Source organism: Bombina bombina, chromosome 5, assembly GCF_027579735.1.
Source record: "Bombina bombina isolate aBomBom1 chromosome 5, aBomBom1.pri, whole genome shotgun sequence".
NCBI classification, from domain to species: Eukaryota; Metazoa; Chordata; class Amphibia; order Anura; family Bombinatoridae; genus Bombina; species Bombina bombina.
In genome coordinates this window covers 1003255641-1003274292 of record NC_069503.1, presented here as the reverse complement: position 1 = coordinate 1003274292, position 18652 = coordinate 1003255641, and the positions used below count along the sequence as shown (strand labels likewise).

Genomic DNA, 18652 nt, shown 5'->3' with positions numbered 1-18652 from the left:
GCCTGTCCTCTGTCAGGTAAATCTTCATTTCTACAGAATCTATAAGAGTCCCCAGGAAGGGAACTCTTGTGAGTGGAACGAGTGAACTTTTCTTTTCGTTCACCTTCCATCCATGTGACCTTAGAAATGCCAGCACTAACTCTGTATGAGATTTGGCAGTTTGAAAGCTTGAAGCTTGTATCAGAATGTCGTCTAGGTATGGAGCTACCGAGATTCCCCGCGGTCTTAGTACCGCCAGAAGAGCACCCAGAACCTTTGTGAAGATTCTTGGCGCTGTAGCCAATCCGAATGGAAGAGCCACAAACTGGTAATGCCTGTCTAGGAAGGCAAACCTTAGGTACCGGTAATGATCTTTGTGAATCGGTATGTGCAGGTAAGCATCTTTTAAATCTACAGTGGTCATGTACTGACCCTCTTGGATCATAGGTAAAATTGTCCGAATAGTCTCCATCTTGAACGATGGAACTCTTAGGAATTTGTTTAGGATCTTTAAGTCCAGGATTGGTCTGAAAGTTCCCTCTTTTTTGGGAACCACAAACAGATTTGAGTAAAACCCCTGTCCCTGTTCCGATCGTGGAACTGGATGGATTACTCCCATTAACAAGAGCTCTTGTACGCAGCGTAGAAAAGCCTCTTTCTTTGTCTGGATTGTTGACAATCTTGACAGATGAAATCTCTCTCTTGGAGGAGAGTATTTGAAGTCCAGAAGGTATCCCTGAGATATTATCTCTAGCGCCCAGGGATCCTGAACATCTCTTGCCCAAGCCTGGGCGAAGAGAGAAAGTCTGCCCCCCACTAGATCCGATCCCGGATCGGGGGCCCTCAATTCATGCTGTTTTGGGGGCAGCAGCAGGTTTCCTAGTCTGCTTGCCCTTGTTCCAGGACTGGTTAGGTTTCCAGCCTTGTCTGTAGCGAGCAACAGCTCCTTCCTGTTTTGGTGCAGAGGAAGTTGATGCTGCTCCTGCTTTGAAATTACGAAAGGAACGAAAACTAGACTGTCTAGTCTTGGCTTTGGCTTTGTCCTGAGGCAGGGCATGGCCTTTACCTCCTGTAATGTCAGCGATAATCTCTTTCAACCCGGGCCCGAATAAGGTCTGCCCTTTGAAAGGTATATTAAGCAATTTCGACTTAGAAGTAACATCAGCTGACCAGGATTTTAGCCACAGCGCACTGCGTGCCTGAATGGCGAATCCTGAATTCTTCGCCGTAAGTTTAGTAAGATGTACTACGGCCTCCGAAATGAATGAATTAGCTAGTTTAAGGACTCTAAGCCTGTCCGTAATGTCGTCCAGAGTAGCTGAACCAATGTTCTCTTCCAGAGACTCAATCCAGAATGCCGCTGCAGCCGTGATCGGCGCAATGCATGCAAGGGGTTGCAATATAAAACCTTGTTGAACAAACATTTTCTTAAGGTAACCCTCTAACTTTTTATCCATTGGATCTGAAAAAGCACAGCTATCCTCCACCGGGATAGTGGTACGCTTAGCTAAAGTAGAAACTGCTCCCTCCACCTTAGGGACCGTTTGCCATAAGTCCCTTGTGGTGGCGTCTATTGGAAACATTTTTCTAAATATCGGAGGGGGTGAAAACGGCACACCGGGTCTATCCCACTCCTTAGTAACAATTTCAGTAAGTCTCTTAGGTATAGGAAAAACCTCAGTACTCGTCGGTACCGCAAAATATTTATCCAACCTACACATTTTCTCTGGTATTGCAACTGTGTTACAATCATTCAGAGCCGCTAACACCTCCCCTAGTAATACACGGAGGTTTTCCAGTTTAAATTTAAAATTTGAAATATCTGAATCCAGTCTGTTTGGATCAGAACCGTCACCCACAGAATGAAGTTCTCCGTCCTCATGTTCTGCCACCTGTGACGCAGTGTCTGACATGGCCCTAATATTATCAGCGCACTCTGTTCTCACCCCAGAGTGATCACGCTTACCTTTTAGTTCTGGTAATTTAGCCAAAACTTCAGTCATAACAGTAGCCATATCCTGTAATGTGATTTGTAATGGCCGCCCAGCTGTACTCGGCGCTACAATATCACGCACCTCCCTCTGAGCGGGAGATGTAGGTACTGACACGTGAGGCGAGTTAGTCGGCATAACTCTCCCCTCGTTGTTTGGTGAAATTTGTTCAATTTGTACAGATTGATTTTTATTTAAAGTAGCATCAATACAGTTAGTACATAAATTTCTATTGGGCTCCACTTTGGCATTGCAACAAATGACACAGGTATCATCTTCTGAATCAGACATGTTTAACACACTAGCAAATAAACTTGCAACTTGGAAATACAATTCAAATAGAATAATATTAAAACGTACTGTGCCTTTAAGAAGCACAGAAGATCTATGACAGTTAAAAATTAATAAATTGAAACAGTTATAGCCTCAATCCTTGTAAACAACACAACTTTAGCAAAGGTTTAATCCCATTAGCAAAGATAACAATTTCTGAAAGCAGGAAACAAATTACAGAATAAAAGTTTTTATTTCAGTCAAACTATAATTCTCACAGCTCTGCTGAGAGAAATTACCTCCCTCAAAATAAGTTTTGAAGACCCCTGAGCTCTGTAGAGATGAACCGGATCATGCAGGGAATACAATGAGTTGCTGACTGAAATATTTGATGCATAGTAAAAGCGCCCCTCCCCCACACACACAGCAGTGAGGGAGAACAGAAACTGACAGAAAAAACAGATTTAAGCAACTGCCAAGTGGAAAAATGGTGCCCAAACATTTATTCACTCAGTACCTCAGCAAATGAAAACGATTTTACATTCCAGCAAAAACGTTAAACATAATCTCTAGTTATTAAACAGCTTTATGTCTTTCTTACAGTGTAATTCTAGTGAAGTACCATTCTCCCAGAATACTGAAGTGTAAAGTATACATACATGACATTATATCGGTATGGCAGGATTTTCTCATCAATTCCATTGTCAGAAAATAAAAACTGCTACATACCTCTATGCAGATTCATCTGCCCGCTGTCCCCTGATCTGAAGTTTACCTCACTCCTCAGATGGCCGAGAACAGCAATATGATCTTAACTACTCCGGCTAAAATCATAGCAAAACTCTGGTAGATTCTTCCTCAAAGTCTGCCAGAGAGGTAATAACACACTCCGGTGCTATTTTAAAATAACAAACTTTTGATTGAAGATATAAAACTAAGTATAATCACCATAGTCCTCTCACACGACCTATCTAGTTGCTGGGTGCAAGAGAATGACTGGGAGTGACGTAGAGGGGAGGAGCTATATGCAGCTCTGCTGGGTGAATCCTCTTGCACTTCCTGTAGGGGAGCAGTTAATATCCCAGAAGTAATGATGACCCGTGGACTGATCACACTTAACAGAAGAAAATAGATTTTGGGTTACTTTTATCAGTTTGCTGATGGGCACGGTTCACATGTTGTGAAGCTGTCTGCATTTCATTGTAAATTGTGTGCTGTGCATTTGTTCTCCCATGCGACCCCCCCTGCTCACGCTCAACCAATTGCGTGAGAGCAGGGCTTGTCAGTCACCCTAGTTGAATAAGTCAGGGTGATTTTCATCCGCCATTTCTAATTGTAAACCGCTGCTTCATAAATATCAGTTGCAGGCTGAAATGAGCGAGCCTGCAACTGATAGAGGCATTCACCTCATTATAAAGAAACCCCATTGTGCTTGCAGACCTTTTTCAGTGCAGCACTTAATGTTTTTTTATATTAAGAGCTGCATTGTGAAAGGTAATTGTAAAAGGTCTGCATACATAATGTGTTATATATTCACAGCATAAATCAACAGATTTGTCAGGGTAGGACTGGCAAGTTTTATCAGAGGGGCAAATGAAACACAGTGGCCAGGTACAGCAACTCTACCTCCTATTATTAGTATTATTTGTAGAGCGCCAACAGGTTCCGCAGCGCTATGAACATAGGTGGTTTATAAAAACAATTACAGGGATCAAATGGGTGAAGGGTCCTGTCGAGAGTTACACTGTTGTAGTCGGCTCTTATGAAGGTAGACTACAAACAGCTGGGCTCATAGTACATGCTATGGGGTTTAAGGGGATAGCAGTGGAGATAGGAAGTTTAGCGTAGGTTGTATGCGTCCCTGAATAGTAGAGTCTTCAGGGAGCACTTGAAGCTTTTAAAACTAGGGGAGAGTCTTGTGGAGCAAGGCAGAGAGTTCCATAAAATGGGAGCCAGTCTGGAGAAATCTTGTAAACGGGAATGTGAGGAGGTAACCCTAGGGTCAATGAATGAAGTATCTACAGACAGCCCTCCAATTTAGCTCAGTAAAAAACCTAAAAAACATATGGATACTTTGCTACTCTCTGCACCCGACTATCCCTGATTTCATCATGTATGGGGAGGGACCCGAAGGCAATTGTAGTTGGTGGCTGTCTGGGCTCTAAGGTGGTAGTGTATTGGCACAGGAGAGGTATCCCTGATACATTTTTATTTTATGCAATATATTTTCATAATTTATGCCCTAGAGGATGGGGTATCGTCTGTTTGGTTGCTATGGTATGAGCCAAGAAATAGAAATTCTTGTATTTTGGATTTAATGTCTAGTTTTCTGTCACTTGGTTGTGGATAGGGTTAATATTAACTGAGAAAACCGTGCGTTGTCCTCATGAACAGTTGACCTATTTGTTTCTAGGAATGAGTTGCGTGCAAACATGTATTTCCTGTATGTCTCAAAATCATTTATAAAACCCCCCATTAATTTTACATGCTTAAATACTGCTCTTACATAATAGATTTGTTTTTATTAATTTAAATATCCATTTGACCACACAGCAGTTCCTATGTTTCATTGCATATAGAACAATTTCTACAAATTAAAAATAATTGAAAGTTGTATTAGCTGAACTTTTACTGCTTTTGACCTTATTAAAATGGACATTGTAAAACTTTTTTTTTCGTTATAAAATCTTTAAAAAAATCAATTAAATATATTAAATGTTGTTTATTATGCATGAAAATAACTTTGAAGATTATTTTAAGTGCCACAAATACACTGCGACAGTAGCAGAGAAGTGCACAAATTACACTAAACGCCTCTATATCATAAGGGTTTAGTAAAGCCAGGCATAATCCACTCTAAAATAATGATTTTTAGGCATGGTTTGTTCTTAAATGGACACAACACTAAATACATGCTGTATCTAAATGTGTATATATAATGATGTATTCTTAGTGTTAATTAACCTGAGGATAACATGCAGATTTATTCTTTACAATATTAGTTGTTTATGTATTGAGGAAATGAGTGTACAGTTTTAATCTAGGCTGGCTTTATATTCCTGCTTTCTTTTACAAGATATGACGAGTCCACGGATTTCATCCTTACTTATGGGATATCGCCTCCTGGTCAGCAGGTTGAGGCAAAGAGCACCACAGCAGAGCTTTATATATAGCTCCTCCCTTCCCTCCCACTCCAGTCATTCTCTTTGCCTGTGTTAGTGATAGGAAGAGGTAAAGTGAGGTGTTAGTTTAGATTCTTCAATCAAGAGCAATTATTTTTAATAGGGATGCACCGAAATGAAAATTCTGGACCGAAACCGATACCGAAAATTCAGGATGATCCTGGCGAAAACCGAAACGAAACCGAAATTGTTTTTTTCTTTTTTAACTATAGTGTGTGTGTGTGTGTGTGTGTGTAGCTGAGAGAGCTTGTAGGCGGGAAAGCTCCAACAAATGGACATGGTCACTTGTACAGTAGGGCGTGATCTGCAGTGAAACTGGAGCTCTATAAGGGAGAGCGTCGTTATAGCCAGACAACAATACGAGGTAGACATGTGTTGTGTTTTTGGGTGTAGTTATCCGTGCGATGAGCGTGGCTGCACCTGATCGTCTCTCATCGTATCTCCGCCTAGTTCCTGGTTCGGGTCTCGCACTGACCCGTCAGATTATATGTCCGGAGCCCCAAATGGAGTCTGCCTGTCACCTATCACCAGGACCACTGGACTTGGCTACAACCTTACGTGCAAGATGGTTATAGAAAGTTACTGTGCTTTTTTGTATACACTGTCTGGTGGGTGCTAATTTGTACCAACTGTGTGCAAGCTTGGGGCTTATGCTTATAAAGTGTGCACGCATATTTGCCTCAGGCGAATAGAATGTCTACGCACAAGAGGCTGATGTATGAGCACTGTATATAAGGCTTAAAGATATTCACTGTGTGTGCTTATGGCTGTTTCTGATAATATCAAGTGTTTAAAAACATGTTACTTATCCTCCTTTGATATTTGTATTCACTATTCAGAACTTTGGTTTCCTTCTCTGCTGGTTTCAAATATCATCATGTAATGGTACTTATGCGTGTGCTCTGTGTACCATGCCAGTGCTGTGCTGCTCACCTTATGCTAAGGATAGGCATGTAACTCAATAGAACAGGGAAGGGCTGTACATTTTTAGCCATTTTATTTGTATTCACTATTCAGAACTTTGGTTTCCTTCTCTGCTGGTTTCAAATATCATCATGTAATGGTACTTATGCGTGTTCTCTGTGTACCATGCCAGTGCTGTGCTGCTCACCTTATGCTAAGGATAGGCATGTAACTCAATAGAACAGGGGAGGGCTGTACATTTTTAGCCATTTTGGTCCTCTTGGGCCGAAATTGGAATTGCACATTTTTGGCGGCCCAAATTTTGGTGCATCACTAGTATTATTCTTTATTTAGTTCTGTGTAACAGAATCAGATATAACAGTTTTTGTTTTTTTACCAATTATCAAAATAAAGTATAGTCCTAGAAAACTTATTATATGCAAAACAGTAAGTCAAGTAATGAACTCAAACAGCAGCTCTAGGCTGGCATCAAATTTAAAATATGCTACACAATAATTTTGCCGAAAATAAAAGGCAAAAAAACCGAAAACTGAAATAACAAAAAATGCTATTTTCGGCCGAAACTTTCTGCGGCAGAAATTTCGGTGCATCCCTAATTTTTAAAGTAGTGCCTCTGAGTGCTACTTTGTTCTGGGGTGTAGCCTAGACCAGATCAGTCTCTTCCATAACAAAAGAGAAGCATTTGGTGGCTTTAGAGCTATGGGAACTTGTGGGACATAATTCTCACTGCGCCTCCCATGTATTTGTTTGCTACCCCTACCAAGAAAACCTGAGGGATATTTACTCAGGATTTTCTTCTTCATTACAGGGCCATGTGAGGGAGAGGATCTCACACACCTGGAGACTGCCCTACTGTCCGGCAGGAGATGAGGTAAGTGCTATCTTTATTCTGGGAGTGAGAAAGAGCCTCGGAAAGAAGTTGAGCACTCTGTTTTAGTCCTCATCAATTTTAACTCCCTTACATATATAGAATGGCCCCCTCAGAGCTTCAGGGGATGCTGTGGGACAGTTACATGCAAGGTTTAGCTCTCTATGCATTGAACGAGCCCTGTGTGTATAAAAGGCCTTCTCTATAGAGCTAGCATGAACAAAGCTCAGTGTCAGGCGATACATGAGACTGGGGTTGTTGTATATATCCTCCAGATTTAACGTTAAGCAGGACTCATAATACTGGGCTAGGGTGGTTCAGTAGCGTAAGGGCTTAAGTTATTTTCTCTCGGCGGTTTCCTATATAGCCGACCAGGAGATCTGTTATAGCCATAATTTATAAGCTATGCTTGTATGGCTTAAGGATTGGGAATCTGTTTTTTTTTATTATTATTATTATTCGGATTCGACTGTTTGGTGCTTTTACATTTCCCTGTAGACCGTTGTTAATATATAAATGGCGACCTGGAGAGGATACTGATAACGCCCACGTTGGGCGGAGTTGTGTTTGGCGCCTTTTTTAGTTGCGCACTTTATATGTCTGATTGCACCGGACAGCTTTTGAAAGAGCTTATTCCGTAATGTTTCCCCGTTTCTTCTGTTATGTGTGATCAGTCCACGGGTCATCATTACTTCTGGGATATAACTCCTCCCCAACAGGAAATGCAAGAGGATTCACCCAGCAGAGCTGCACATAGCTCCTCCCCTCTACGTCACTCCCAGTCATTCTCTTGCACCCAACGACTAGATAGGATGTGTGAGAGGACTATGGTGATTATACTTAGTTTTTATAACTTCAATCAAAAGTTTGTTATTTTACAATAGCACCGGAGCGTGTTATTGCCTCTCTGGCAGAGTTTGAAGAAGAATCTACCAGAGTTTTTACTATGATTTTAACCGGAGTCGTTAAGATCATATTGCTGTTTCTCGGCCATCTGAGGGAGGTAAAAGCTTCAGATCAGGGGACAGCGGGCAGATGAATCTGCATTAAGGTATGTAGCAGTTTTTATTTTCTGAATGGAATTGATGAGAAAATCCTGCCATACCGTTATAATGACATGTATGTATACTCTACACTTCAGTATTCTGGGGATGGTACCTCACTGGAATTACTCTGTAAAAAGTACATTAACCTTTTAATAGGTATTTATTATGTTAAACGTTTTTGCTGGAATGTAGAATCGTTTGCATTTTCTGAGGTACTGAGTGAATAAATGTTTGGGCATTATTTTTCCACTTGGCAGTTGCTTGTTTTAATTGTGACAGTTTCGTTTCTCTCTCACTGCTGTGTGTGAGGGGGAGGGGCCGTTTTTTGGCGCTCTTTGCTACGCATCAAAAATTTCCAGTCAGTTACTCTTGTATTTCCTGCATGATCCGGTTCATCTCTAACAGAACTCAGGGGTCTTCAAACTACTTTGAAGGGAGGTAGATTCTCTCAGCAGAGCTGTGAGACTTATATATTGACTGTGATTAAAAACGTTGCTCTGTAATTTTTACGTTTCAAATTTAATTATTGTTACTTTACTAATGGGAACAAACCTTTGCTAAAAGTTGTGTTGTTTTTAAGGATTGATGCTATAACTGTTTTTCAGTTCATTATTTCAACTGTCATTTAATCGTTTAGTGCCTCTTTGAGGCACAGTACGTTTTTGTTAAATAAGATTGTAACCAAGTTGCAAGTTTATTGCTAGTGTGTTAAACATGTCTGATTCAGAGGAAGATACCTGTGTCATTTGTTCCAATGCCAAGGTGGAGCCCAATAGAAATTTATGTACTAACTGTATTGATGCTACTTTAAATAAAAGCCAATCTGTACAAATTGAACAAATTTCACCAAACAGCGAGGGGAGAGTTATGCCGACTAACTCGCCTCACGTGTCAGTACCTGCATCTCCCGCCCGGGAGGTGCGTGATATCGTGGCGCCTAGTACATCTGGGCGGCCATTACAGATAACATTACAAGATATGGCTACTGTTATGACTGAAGTTTTGGCTAAATTACCAGAACTAAGAGGCAAGCGTGATCACTCTGGGGTGAGAACAGAGTGCGCTGATAATACTAGGGCCATGTCTGATACTGCGTCACAGCTTGCAGAGCATGAGGACGGAGAGCTTCATTCTGTGGGTGACGGTTCTGATCCAAACAGATTGGATTCAGATATTTCAAATTTTAAATTTAAATTGGAGAACCTCCGTGTATTACTAGGGGAGGTTTTAGCGGCTCTTAATGATTGTAACACTGTTGCAATTCCAGAGAAATTGTGTAGGTTGGATAAATACTTTGCGGGTACCGGCGAGTACTGACGTTTTTCCTATACCTAAGAGACTAACTGAAATTGTTACTAAGGAGTGGGATAGACCCGGTGTGCCGTTCTCACCCCCTCCAATATTTAGAAAGATGTTTCCAATAGACGCCACCACACGGGACTTATGGCAAACGGTCCCTAAGGTGGAGGGAGCAGTTTCTACTTTAGCTAAGCGTACCACTATCCCGGTGGAGGATAGCTGTGCTTTTTCAGATCCAATGGATAAAAAATTAGAGGGTTACCTTAAGAAAATGTTTGTTCAACAAGGTTTTATATTGCAACCCCTTGCATGCATCGCGCCGATTACGGCTGCGGCAGCATTTTGGATTGAGTCTCTGGAAGAGAACCTTAGTTCAGCTACGCTGGACGACATTACGGACAGGCTTAGAGTCCTTAAACTAGCTAATTCATTCATTTCGGAGGCCGTAGTACATTTAACCAAACTTACGGCTAAGAACTCAGGATTCGCCATTCAGGCACGTAGGGCGCTGTGGCTAAAATCCTGGTCAGCTGATGTAACTTCTAAGTCCAAATTACTTAATATACCTTTCAAGGGGCAAACTTTATTTGGGCCCGGTTTGAAAGAAATTATCGCTGACATTACAGGAGGTAAGGGCCACGCCCTGCCTCAAGACAAAGCCAAGGCTAGACAGTCTAATTTTCGTCCCTTTCGGAATTTCAAAGCAGGAGCAGCACCAACTTCCACTGCACCAAAACAGGAAGGAGCTGTTGCTCGTTACAGACAAGGCTGGAAACCTAACCAGTCCTGGAACAAGGGCAAGCAGGCCAGGAAACCTGCTGCTGCCCCAAAGACAGCATGAACCGAGGGCCCCCGATCCGGGACCGGATCTAGTGGGGGGCAGACTCTCTCTCTTCGCCCAGGCTTGGGCAAGAGATGTTCAGGATCCCTGGGCGCTAGAGATCATATCTCAGGGATACCTTCTAGACTTCAAATTCTCTCCCCCAAGAGGGAGATTTCATCTGTCAAGGTTGTCAACAAACCAGATAAAGAAAGAAGCGTTTCTACGCTGTGTACAAGATCTGTTATTAATGGGAGTGATCCATCCGGTTCCGCGGTCGGAACAAGGACAAGGGTTTTACTCAAACCTGTTTGTGGTTCCCAAAAAAGAGGGAACTTTCAGGCCAATCTTGGATTTAAAGATCCTAAACAAATTCCTAAGAGTTCCATCGTTCAAAATGGAAACTATTCGGACAATCTTACCCATGATCCAAAAGGGTCAGTACATGACCACAGTGGATTTAAAGGATGCTTACCTTCACATACCGATTCACAAAGATCATTACCGGTATCTAAGGTTTGCCTTCTTAGACAGGCATTACCAGTTTGTAGCTCTTCCATTCGGATTGGCTACGGCTCCAAGAATCTTCACAAAGGTTCTGGGTGCCCTTCTGGCGGTACTAAGACCGCGAGGAATTTCGGTAGCTCCGTACCTAGACGACATTCTGATACAAGCTTCAAGCTTTCAAACTGCCAAGTCTCATACAGAGTTAGTTCTGGCATTTCTAAGGTCGCATGGATGGAAAGTGAACGAAAAGAAGAGTTCTCTCTTTCCTCTCACAAGAGTTCCATTCTTGGGGACTCTTATAGATTCTGTAGAAATGAAGATTTATCTGACAGAAGACAGATTAACAAAGCTTCTAAATGCATGCCGTGTCCTTCATTCCATTCAACTCCCGTCAGTAGCTCAATGCATGGAGGTGATCGGCTTAATGGTAGCAGCAATGGACATAGTACCCTTTGCACGTCTACATCTCAGACCGCTGCAATTGTGCATGCTGAGTCAGTGGAATGGGGATTACTCAGACTTGTCCCCTACTCTGAATCTGGATCAAGAGACCAGAAACTCTCTTCTATGGTGGCTTTCTCGGCCACATCTGTCCAGGGGGATACCATTCAGCAGGCCGGACTGGACAATTGTAACAACAGACGCCAGCCTACTAGGTTGGGGCGCTGTCTGGAATTCTCTGAAGGCTCAGGGACAATGGAATCAGGAGGAAAGTCTCCTGCCAATAAACATTCTGGAATTGAGAGCAGTTCTCAATGCCCTTCTGGCTTGGCCCCAGTTAAAAACTCGGGGGTTCATCAGGTTTCAGTCGGACAACATCACGACTGTAGCTTACATCAACCATCAAGGAGGGACAAGAAGCTCCCTAGCAATGATGGAAGTATCAAAGATAATTCGCTGGGCAGAGTCTCACTCTTGCCACCTGTCAGCAATCCACATCCCGGGAGTGGAGAACTGGGAGGCGGATTTCTTGAGTCGCCAGACTTTTCATCCGGGGGAGTGGGAACTTCATCCGGAGGTCTTTGCCCAAATACTTCGACGTTGGGGCAAACCAGAGATAGATCTCATGGCGTCTCGCCAGAACGCCAAACTTCCTCGCTACGGGTCCAGATCCAGGGATCCGGGAGCGGTTCTGATAGATGCTTTGACAGCACCTTGGAACTTCGGGATGGCTTATGTGTTTCCACCCTTCCCGCTGCTTCCTCGATTGATTGCCAAAATCAAACAGGAGAGAGCATCAGTGATTCTAATAGCGCCTGCATGGCCACGCAGGACTTGGTATGCAGATCTAGTGGACATGTCATCCTGTCCGCCTTGGTCTCTACCTCTAAGTCAGGACCTTCTGATACAGGGTCCATTCAAACATCAAAATCTAACTTCTCTGAAGCTGACTGCTTGGAAATTGAACGCTTGATTTTATCAAAACGTGGTTTTTCTGAGTCGGTTATTGATACCCTGATACAGGCTAGGAAGCCTGTTACCAGAAGGATTTACCATAAGATATGGCGTAAATACCTATACTGGTGCGAATCCAAAGGTTACTCCTGGAGTAAGGTTAGGATTCCTAGGATATTGTCCTTTCTACAGGAAGGTTTAGAAAAGGGTTTATCGGCTAGCTCATTAAAGGGACAGATCTCAGCTCTGTCCATCTTGTTACACAGGCGTCTGTCAGAAAATCCAGACGTCCAGGCTTTTTGTCAGGCTTTAGCTAGGATCAAGCCTGTGTTTAAAACTGTTGCTCCGCCATGGAGTTTAAACCTTGTTCTTAACGTTCTACAAGGAGTTCCGTTTGAACCCCTTCATTCCATTGATATAAAGTTGTTATCTTGGAAAGTGTTATTTTTAATGGCTATTTCTTCGGCTCGGAGAGTCTCTGAGTTATCAGCTTTACATTGTGATTCTCCTTATTTGATTTTTCATTCAGATAAGGTAGTTCTGCGGACAAAACCTGGGTTCTTACCTAAGGTAGTCACTAACAGGAACATCAATCAAGAGATCGTGGTACCTTCCCTGTGCCCGAATCCTTCTTCAAAGAAGGAACGTCTTCTACACAATCTGGATGTAGTTCGTGCCCTCAAGTTCTACTTACAGGCAACTAAGGATTTTCGACAAACGTCTTCCCTGTTTGTCGTGTACTCTGGTCAGAGGAGAGGTCATAAGGCTTCGGCTACCTCTCTTTCCTTCTGGCTTCGTAGCATAATTCGTTTAGCCTATGAGACTGCTGGACAGCAGCCTCCTGAAAGAATTACAGCTCATTCTACTAGAGCTGTGGCTTCCACTTGGGCCTTTAAGAATGAGGCCTCTGTTGAACAGATTTGCAAGGCTGCAACTTGGTCTTCGCTTCATACTTTTTCCAAATTTTACAAATTTGACACTTTTGCTTCTTCGGAGGCTATTTTTGGGAGAAAGGTTCTTCAGGCAGTGGTCCCTTCTGTATAATGAGCCTGCCTATCCCTCCCGTCATCCGTGTACTTTTGCTTTGGTATTGGTATCCCAGAAGTAATGATGACCCGTGGACTGATCACACATAACAGAAGAAAACATAATTTATGCTTACCTGATAAATTCCTTTCTTCTGTTGTGTGATCAGTCCACGGCCCGCCCTGTTTTTTAAGGCAGGTAAATATCTTTTAAATTATACTCCAGTCACCACTTCACCCTTGGTTTCTCCTTTCTCGTTGATTCTTGGTCGAATGACTGGGAGTGACGTAGAGGGGAGGAGCTATGTGCAGCTCTGCTGGGTGAATCCTCTTGCATTTCCTGTTGGGGAGGAGTTATATCCCAGAAGTAATGATGACCCGTGGACTGATCACACAACAGAAGAAAGGAATTTATCAGGTAAGCATAAATTATGTTTTTGTTAAAAGCAATGGGAGCTTCATTCTACGGTGTGTTATAGTGCTTTGCTACTCGTCTCTTTCCTTTCATCCTAGTTTTTTTTCAGATGTTTCAGCCTGATACGCCCACGATGGGCGGAGCTAGGCTATGTTACCGAAGGTCATCCTTTGGGACTATAGGATGGTATACAGACACATAAATGAATTTAGCCGGTCAGGTAGCTCTACAATTGCTATGACACTAGGGCTTACCTCTGTAGCAACCCAAGGCTTGCAGGTTCGATTTCAGATGTTATAGTGCTTTGCTACTCGTCTCTTTCCTTTCATCCTAGTTTTTTTTCAGATGTTTCAGCCTGATACGCCCACGATGGGCGGAGCTAGGCTATGTTACCGAAGGTTTTACGCGCCCCTTTTTTATGCCGTTCCAGGAACACACTGATGGGCTATTACTTGGGGGTATTGCATAATGCTTGAATGCTTTCTTGCACTAGTAGCGTACAGTTTACACAATGTTTTGCTGTGTCCTCAGTTGTAGTTACACAGTTCAACTGCCCTATTCTATTGTTTTTCATTTTGACATAGTGATTAAACATATATGGGGTGTCTATACTAATTAAAGTGTTTAACTTCATTTATTATGACTTGGAACGAAGTTGCATTTAAAGTGTCGTTCTTTTTTTTCAATTAAAGTGACAGTACCGTTTTTTTTTGTGTGAGGTCCCTTTTATTTGATACATTCTGCTGTTTATGATATATTACAGCTTGGTACTTAACAGGGATCAAGTGTTCTCATAAGATAATGATCTTTTTTTTCTCCCACATGCGGTACTCTGCGGTTCCTTGTAGCACAAGTCTGGAATATGTTTCCAGCAGGGTTACCATAATGCTTGAATAATTTTGGTCACAGAAATGAGAGGTTTTCAATATTACACTTGTTATTTCTATGAGTTTCTGTAGAGGAAAAAATGTTATCCTTTTAAAATTTAAAGAGATAGTAACATATCTGTTTTTATTGATTTTTTTTTATGTACTCCTAATGTGAAACAATTAGGAGTCTGATGTTACCGGCCAATCCTTTCCACATTTTATATCTTTAGTGTTTGGAATTCTGGCTTACCCACATGCAGTGCTCTGCGGTTCCTTGCTTAGCCATTGCTTTGAGGTTCTTGACAATGTCTGGTTCCAGCAATATTATCTTCATATTCCTATGGGTTTGCATGACAGTAATAAGATGCTCTTTTTATTTTAAAGAGACACTGCAATTTTTTGTGTGAAAAGTTTCTTAACCAAAATGGAACTATCTTTTTATTAGGTCATCCTTTGGGACTATAGGATGGTATACAGACACATAAATGCATTTAGCCGGTCAGGTAGCTCTACAATTGCTATGACACTAGGGCTTAACTCTGTAGCAACCCAAGGCTTGCAGGTTCGATTTCAGTGGTCCTGTGGCTTGCAGCTCAAGGGTTGCTGATCGCATCCCGGTGCTGGCGGTCCATTTTATTGATATTGACAGCATGAGAACCTTAAAAGGGTTCGGTCTTCGCCCGTGGGACCTTATGGGTACAACCTTGGTCTGCGGATGTGTCTTCTAAGACTAAGCTCCTTTCTTTTCCTTGCAAGGGTAAATCCTTGTTCAGTTCTGTTCTCGGGCTACTTCTGTAGCATAGTGGGCATTGACACTGCATATGAAAAGGGTACCCAGAGTTCAATACCCTTTATCACGCAGGATAAGACAGTGGAAACTTTCTAAGCCTGCATGTAGGCTCAACTCTTCTTGGAAGCCTAGGCATGCCTCTGATCCAAGTCCGGATCTGGTAGGGGGGCAGACTATCCCTTTTTGTTCGTGTTTGGATAAGAGACGTCCCTGGACACTAGAAATCGTGTCTCAAGGATATCAGTTGGAGTTCAAAAATTCCTTCCCTAGAGGAAGGTTTTCTTCTTTCTCGGTTGTCTGTAGAGCAGATAATAAGAGAGGCGTTCTTACGTTGTGTAAAATACTTCTCCATGGGAGTAATCTTGTCCCGTTCCAATACAGGAACAGGGGCAGGGGTTTTACTCCAATCTTTTTGGAGTTTCCAATAAAGAGGGAACATTCCAACTCATTTTAGATCTCAAGGGTCTGAACAAGTTTCTAAGAGTTTCATCCTTCATGATGGAGACTATTCGGACAATTCTTCCATTGATCCAGGGGGTCAATATGACTACCGTGGACTTAAGGGATGCATATCTTCATATTCGTATCCACAGAGATCACAAGTTCCTGAGGTTTGCCTTTCTGGACAAACATTTTCAGTTTGTGGCTCTTCCTTTCGGGCTGGCCAACGCACCCAGAATTTTTAAGGTTCTAGGGTCTCTGCTGGCGGTTCTCAGACCGCGGGGCATTGCAGTGGCGCCTTATCTGGACGATATTCTGATCCAGGCGTCTTATCAACTGTTCTCATACCGACATTGTTCTATCCTTTATAAGAACTCACGGGTGGAAGGTGAATCTAGAAAAGAGTTCACTAATTCCACAGACAAGGCTTCCCTTCCTGGGAACTCTAATCGACTTTCTATCTATGAAGATCTTTTTGACGGAAGTCAGAAAGTTAAAGATTCTGATTACATGCCGAACCCTTCAGTCCAATTCTCGGCTGTCAGTGGCTCTATGCATGGAGGCAGTTGGATTGATGGTGACAGCAATGATCAATATTCCGTTTGCTTGTTTTCATCTCAGACCTTTACAACTGAGCATGCTTAGACAATGGACTGGAGATTATGCAAATGGGTCAGGAGACAAGGGTCTCTCTTCTTTGGTGGTTGTCGCCAGATTATCTGTCTCAAGGGACATGCTTCCGCAGACCCTCTTGGGTGATAGTGACAACGGATGCCAGCCTGATAGGATGGGGTGCAGTCTGGAACTCCCTGAAGACTCAAGGTGTGTGGACTTGGTCGGAGTCTCTACTTCCAATCAATATTATGGAGTTGAAAGCAATATTCAATGCGCTTCAGGCTTGGCCTCGGTTGGCTTCGACCAAATTCATCAGATTCCAGTCGGACTACATCACGACTGTAGCTTACATCAATCATCAGGGTGGAACAAGGAGTTCTTTAGCGATGACAGAAGTAACCAAGATATTTCAGTGGGTGGGAACTCACTCTTGTTCTCTGTCGGCAATCTACATCCCAGGAGTGAGACATCTGGGAGGCGGATTTTTTGAGCACACGGACATCTCATCCGGGGGGGGAACTCCATCCGGAAGTCTTGCCAATCTGGTTCTCAGATGGGGCAGGCCGGAGTTGGATTTTATGGCATCTCGTCGGAATGCCAAGCTCCCGAGGTACGGATTCAGGTCCAGGGATCCTCAGGCCGAACTGATAGATGCCTTGGCAATGTCTTGGTTCAACCTAGCTTATGTGTTTCCACCTTTTGCTCTCCTTCCCGGGTGATTGCTCGAGTCAAACAGAAGAGGGCTTCAGTGATTCTCATTGCTCCTGCGTGGCCTCACAGGGCTTGATATGCCGACCTGTTGGACATGTCCTCTCTGCCGCCATGGAAGCTTCCATTGAGGCAGGACCTTCTCCTTCAGGGACCCTTCCATCATCAGAATCTAATTCTCTGCGGCTGACTGCTTGGAGATTGAACGTTTGATTTTATCTAAGCGAGGGTTCTCTGATTCAGTCATTGATACCTTGATTCAGGCATGTAAGCCTGTTACTAGAACGATTTACCTTTAAGATATGGTGTAAATATCTTTATTGGTGCGAATCCAAGAGCTACTCATGGAGTTGGGTTAGGATTCTTAGGATTTTATCTTTTCTCCAAGAAGGATTGGAGAAAGGGTTGTTAGCAAGTTCCTTAAAGGGATAGATTTTGATACACAAGCGTCTGGCAGATGTTCCAGATGTTCAATCCTTTTGTCAGGCTCTGACTAGAATCAGGCCTGTGTTTATAGCAATTGCTCCTCCTTGGAGTTTGAATTTAGTTCTTAAGGTTCTTCAAGGGGTTCCGTTTGAACCTATGCATTCCATAGATATTAAGTTATTATCTTGGAAAGTTTTATTTTTGGTTGCCATTTCTTCTGCTCGCAGAGTTTCTGAGCTTTCGGCATTACAATGTGATTCTCCTTATCTTATTTTTCATTCGGATAAGGTGGTGTTACGTACCAAACCTGGTTTTCTTCGTAAGGTTGTTTCCAACAAAAATATTAATCAGGAAATTGTTGTTCCTTCATTGTGTCCTAATCCTTCTTCTAAGAAGGAGCGTCTGTTACATAATCTGGACGTAGTCCGTGCCTTGAAGTTCTACTTACAGGCGACTAAGGAATTTTGTCAAACATCTTCATTATTTGTTGTTTTTTCTGGAAAACGTAGGGGTTAGAAAGCTACGGCTACCTCTCTTTCCTTTTGGCTGAAGAGTATCATCCGTTTTTACATATGAGACTGCTGGACGGCAGCCTCCTGATAGAATTACGGGTCATTCTACTAGGGCTGTGGCTTCTTCATGGGCATTTAAAAATGATGCTTCTGTTGCACAGATTTGCATGGCTGCAACTTGGTTGTCTCTTCACACTTTTTCCAAATTTTCCAAATTTGATACTTTTGTCTCGTCAGAGGCTGTTTTTGGGAGAAAGGTTCTTCAAGCAGTGGTGCCTTCCGTTTAAGTTCCTGTCTTGTCCCTCCCTTTCATCCGTGTCCTATAGCTTTGGTATTGTATCCCATAAGTAAGGATGAAATCCGTGGACTTGTTATATCTTGTAAAAGAAAAGGAAATTTATGCTTACCTGATAAATTTATTTCTTTTACGATATGACGAGTCCACGGCCCACCCTGTCATTTTCTAAGACAGGTCTTATTTTTGTTAAGCTTCAGTCTCCTCTGCACCTTGGCTTTTCCTTTCTCTTCCTAACTTCGGTCAAATGACTGGAGTGCGAGGGAAGGGAG

At 42.6% G+C, this 18652-nt stretch overlaps 1 protein-coding gene across 1 annotated transcript in view; it reads left to right on the top strand.

The window, feature by feature from the left end:
• STK3 (serine/threonine kinase 3) overlaps positions 1-18652 on the top strand; it is an 803389-nt gene that overhangs the window by 49378 nt on the left and 735359 nt on the right. The window lies entirely within an intron of this gene.